This window comes from Crocuta crocuta, unplaced genomic scaffold (assembly GCF_008692635.1).
Source record: "Crocuta crocuta isolate KB4526 unplaced genomic scaffold, BGI_CrCroc_1.0 scaffold234, whole genome shotgun sequence".
NCBI lineage: Eukaryota > Metazoa > Chordata > Mammalia > Carnivora > Hyaenidae > Crocuta > Crocuta crocuta.
This window is the reverse complement of record NW_027529647.1, coordinates 315949-321785: the sequence shown is the minus strand read 5'-3', so window position 1 is coordinate 321785 and position 5837 is coordinate 315949.

Below are 5837 nucleotides of genomic sequence, written 5' to 3'. Positions count from 1 at the left end.
GATACTTAACCAACTGAGACACCCAGGCACCCCTATTTTTAAATTTATTTTTATTTTTTAAAAATATAACTTATTGCCAATTGCCTAACACACAGTCTGTAAAGTGTGTTCTTGGTTTTGGGGGTAGATTCCTGTGGTTCATCGCTTACATCAGCTTAGACCTTGATCTCAGGGTCGTGAATTCAAGTCTGCACCCAGTATGGAGCTTACTTGAAAAAAAAAAAGTGGAGTCATTTCTTTTCTTTTGAACTTAGAAAGAAAATTCTGGCCTATGACTTGCTTTGACCAATAGAATGTGGCTGAGGTGATGGTCTCTGACTTTTGGGTCTAGGTCTTGCGAGCCCTCTAGCTTCCCTTATTTTTGCTCTCTTGGAAGCCAGCGCTAAGTAAGCCCTGCTGTCCTACTCAAGGGGCTGTGTGGAGAGATGCTCTGGAGGATAAGAGCCCATGTGGAGGAAAACCAAGTTCCCTGGCCAATAGCCAGTATTGTCTGGCAGGAATGTGTGAGGCCATTGTCAACCTTCCAGCCCAGCTGGGCCTCCAGCTGTATGCAGCCACACAAGTGAGTCCGGGTGAAAACAGAGGAAATGACCAGCCAGCTCGCAGAATCATGAGAAATAATAAATTGATATGGTTTAAAGCTACTTAGTTTTAGGTGTAGTAGGAATAGCTCATGAGGGGATGAGCATGTGGGGACTGCATTTCCCATCTGCTGAAGATCCATGAGTTCATAGGATCCAACCCAGAGCTGACTTATTTCCTCAATGTCCTCTTGTTTGAAACTTCTATGCACATTTTTTTTAAAGGCTTAAGTTTTTAGAGCAGTTTCAGGTTCACAGCAAAATTTAGAAGAAGGCACAGAGATTTCCCATACACCCCATGCTGCCACACATGCACAGCCTCCACCATTATCAACATTCCCTACCAGAGTGGGACATTTGTTAGAACTGATGAACACATCATAGTCACCCAGAGTTCATAGTTTATACTATAGTTCATTCCTGGTGTTGTACATTTTGTGAGTTTGGGCAACTTCTATGAACTCTTCACAGATTTGGACCATCTCAGGAAAATCTCAAAGCTCAGAAATTATTTTACCTCCTGGAAATACTTCCATGTGGTTAAGCCTTACAAATTCCTATGAAGGATCTGACATGAAAGAAAAAATTTAAAAATGTATTCTTGTGGCTTCATTTCAACAAGATTCATGTCAAGTGTTGAAATAAGTGCTAGTGTTACTCTAGGTCATGTTTTTAGACTCACACAGCTTCAGGGTTGTCAGGATCAGAATGACCTCCCAGCATCTGTGACAAACCCAGAAGGGCTGGTTCTTCTAGAATGGACCAGGTCTCTGGGGGCTAATGTACTATTTCTTTAAAACAAATGCCACCACCCTTCTCTAAATTTCCACAAATACAACCTCAGAAACATTGAAAAAATACTGCTTTAAATGAAGATTAAACTAAAGACCTGAGGGTGCCTAGGTGGCTCATCTGGTTGAGTGTCCAACTCTTGATTTCGGCTCAGGTCATGATCCCAGGGTGGTGGGATTGAGCCCCACATCAGGCTCTGTGCTGAGTGTGGAGTCAGCTTGAGATTTTCTCTCCCTCTCCCTCTGCCCCTCCCCTACTCATGCGCGCGCTCTCTCTCTCTCTCTTTCTCAAATAAGTGAGATGAAAGAAAAAATTAAACCAAAGAACTGAACTTTTGTGAATTTCCTTGCTATGTGGCCATATCACTTTCTCCTTCCTCCCCATAATTTCTATTGTCTGGTGTCTCTGGCCAAAACCTTTTCTCCAGTCTCTCTGCCTTTCAAAACCCCTTCAGTTTGCATACTTCCTTTAGCAAAATCTCCATCTAAACCTGCTTGCTTCTGGGGGGCACAGTCCACTTACCAGTATCATCTTCATTACTCCAGGGAGCCATTCTAGGGTGGATTCTGTGCCTGTTGGAGAGTTTGTCCTCATACTCAGCTGATCCTTTATCCTGTACCTTCAGTCTCTCACCCCTCATTTGACACCTTGAACCACAGTGAGCAAACTGAATTCCTTTTACTTACAGCAGGTGTTTGAATGCAGCCATATTTGCACTTCTCTCTCTCTCCCTCCCTCCCTCATTCCCTTCCTTTTCCAGACCTGGGTTGGCACACTTTTTCTGTAATGAGCCAGATAGTAAATATTTTAGACTATGCAGGCCTTACGGTCTCTGTCACAACTACTTAACTCTGCCACTAGCATGAAAACCATGAAAAGCAGCCAGACAAATAAATGGATGTAACTGAGTTCCAATAAAACTTTATTTTACAAAAACACACATCAGGCTGGATCTGGCCTATGAGCCACAGTTTCCTGTCCTCTGCACCAGAATATTCTCTTCAGCCTGAACATCTCTAAGTCTTTTGAGCACTGCTTTCTTGGTGTGGCTTTGATATTCTTCCCCATTATGGTAACCATTTTCTGAGTGCCTGTTAGTTTGTCCATCACCCTTAAAATGTGGCCCCTAGAATAAGATGCATCATTCTGCAAATGCGGCAATGTAATATTATTTCATGCTACATTCTGAGCAGCAGAAAGAGAGCTGGAGTTCACAAGGAACTCCAACCTTGTGAACATTTGGTGACCTGGTGACCTTCTTAGTGAAGGTTGTATACCTGTTAATCTGGAAGGAAAGAAACCAGAAGCATGATCTATTCAGCTTAGTTGAATATTTGATGCACAGAGGTCTCTGACTTTTCTGATAGAGATTTTTAAAATTTCTTTTTAAAAAATCTTTAATGTTTTATTTATTTATTTTTCCTTTTTTTAAAAAACAAAGATGGTCAATTTATTTAATAATAATAAATTATTTTTTGTATAATTATCNTTGTGTATGGTGTGAGAAAATGATCTAGTTTCATTCTTCTGCATGTTACTGTCCAGTTCTTCCAGCACCGTCTGTTTAAGAGGTTGTCTTTTTTCCATTGGATACTCTTAACTGCTTTGTTTAAGATTAGTTGACCATACATTTGTGTGTCTAATTCTGAATTCTCAATTCTATTCCATTGGTCTATGTGTCTGTTTTTGTGCCAATACCATACTGTCTTGATGATGACAGCTTTGTAGTAGAGGCTAAAGTCTGGGATGGTGATGCCTCCTGTTTTGGTTTTCTTCAATATTTCTTTGGCTATTTGCGGTCTTTTGTGGTTCCATACAAATTTTAGGATAGTTTGTTTTAGCTTTGAGAAGAATGCTGGTGCAACGTTGATTGGGATTGCGTTGAATATGTAGATTGCTTTGGGTAGTAATGACATTTTAACAATATTTATTCTTCTGATCCATGAGCATGGAATGTTTTTCCATTTCTTTGTGTCTTCTTCAATTTCCTTCATAAGTTTTCTATAGTTTTCATCATACAGATCACCTATATCTTTGGTTAGGTTTATTCCTAGGTGTTTTAAGGTCTTTGTGCAATTGTGAATGGGATCAGTTTCTTGATGTCTCTTTCTGTTGCTTCATTATTGGTGTATAAAAGTGCAACTGATTTCTGTCCATTGATTTTGTACCCTGCAACTTTGCTGAATTCATGGATCAGTTTTAGGCTTCTGGTGGAGTCTGTCAGGTTTTCTATGTAGAGTATCATGTCATCTGCGAAAAGTGAAAGTTTGTCTTCTTTGCCAATTCTGATGCCTTTGATTTCCTTTTGTTGTCTGATGGCTGATGCTAGGACTTCCAGCACTATGTTAAACAACAGTGGTGAGAGTGGACATCCCTGTCGTGTTCCTGAATTCAGGGGGAAAGCTCTCAGTTTTTCCCCGTTGAGGATGATGTTAGCTGAGGGCTTCTCATAAATAGCTTTTATGATGTTTAAGTAAGTTTCTTCTATCCCACCTTTCTCAAGAGTCTTTATTAAGAAGGGATGCTGTATTTTGTCAAATCCTTTTTCTGCATCTATCGACATGATCATATGATTTTTATCTTTTCTTTGGTTAATATTACGTATCACATTGATTGATTTGCGAATATTGAACCAGCCCTGTAACCCAGGAATGAATCCCACTTGAAAATGGTGGATAATTCTTTTTGTGTGCTGTTGCATTCGATTTGCAAGTATCTTGTTGAGGATTTTTGCATCTGATAGAGATTTGAAGGGGACACTCATCCACATGAAACAACTTTTGACCCCAGGTGAGAATCCAGCAGATAATCTTGTGAGCAGAACTCCCTGAGAACTGAGATGAGGGGAAGGAAGAGGTGGAGGTAGGAGGGTGAAAAGGTCAATAATTAAGGCTGTGACTGTGCTGGAAGAGGTGAAAGAAGAAAATTAGACTGCCAGGCGTGAGTAATGAGAAATCTTTGATGGAATTAGCAGTGCAGAACAGATACTAAAGACTTCTTTATTCCTTTCATAGTTAAAAGTTTTTGCTTAGCCTGGATGGAGAAAGAAAAAGCAGGTATGTTGAGAACAACACCCTTTCACTAAACATGGAAGGAGGATTTTGGAAAAGATCTCAGAAGAAAGTGAGACACATAGGGGTTCCTTGGAAATGCACAGAGGCTGAGCGCCCTCTTAGTGTAATGCAGGGATTGGGAGTTATGGGATGGCATTCAATCAGGTCTTTGCTCATCTAGCAATATCACTATTTAAATGTTAGCTCTTCTCACAGCCTAGTCCTGACACACTTCTCTGCTCTCCCTAGATTTGCTCATTAGGTGAGCCCATCCATTCCCATAGCTTTACCTGCCATTTCTGGGCTGATGACTCCCAAATGTCTAGCTCTGGCTCAGACTTCTCCTTTGAATACCAGACTTACACATCTAGTGTTTTTTTTTTTTTTTTTCTTGTCAACAGAATCAACATCTCACATTTAACACATCCACAGCCACCAAAACTACACTCTTGCTTTTCATCCTTTTCCTTCCTTGTATCCAATCTTAGCCTCTCCCATTCTTTAAATGGCACCATCGTCTACCCAGATGTTTAAAACAGTAAGTTAGGCATTGTCTTCTTTTGTCCTTCCTCCCCATCATCAAGTCCTGTGATTCTAAACTTTATCTCAAGTTGTCCATTCTATCTTTATGGTTCCTATAATCCAGGACACCACCACATCTCAGACGGGCTCTGGCAGCAGCCTCCTAACTGGTCCCCCTGCGCCTGCCATTAGCGCTCAGCAATCCATTTCCCACCTGACAGCAGCTAAAGTGATCTTAGGGTTCCTACTTTGGCTTCCCATTGCTTGGAGCATAAAGTAGAGACCTTGAGTCTCCTTCCCACTTTCCCACTGCCTTCCTGTCTCCCTCCTCTTTGCCTCCTCTGCTTTAGTCACCCTAGTCTCCTTTTGGTCTTCGAATTCAACGAGTCTCTTCTCTCTTAGGACCTGCTCTTCTCTGGGAATGATTTTCCTTGGCTCTTCCCCAAACCAGCCTATCATCCTTTGTGTCTTAGCTTAAATGCTGTCTCCACAGACAGGTCTTTCCTGACCCCCTTTATGAAGTGGACTTCCTGATGTTCTCTACCTCAGCCTCTTGCTTCTCCCTTCATGGACTTTCTTATTTCTTTTTCATTTGATATGTTTTTAAAATCACTTTTTTATTTTTGTCTTTCCCAGTACCCCATGAGCTCCTCAAGGTCAGGGCTACACCTTGCTCATCATTAAATTGCCAGCACTCAGCATAGTATGTGACACGTGAGAATTGCTCAATAAATAAATCCATATTGTACAGATAAATTAATGGAGAGTTACTTCTCTGAACTACAGACAATGAGCTTGTACACTTTGTGTTTTTCTTAGTCAGACATTATGTGCAATTAGGCACACAATAAATGATGATGGGACAACATCTGTGTCTTTCCTGATGTTC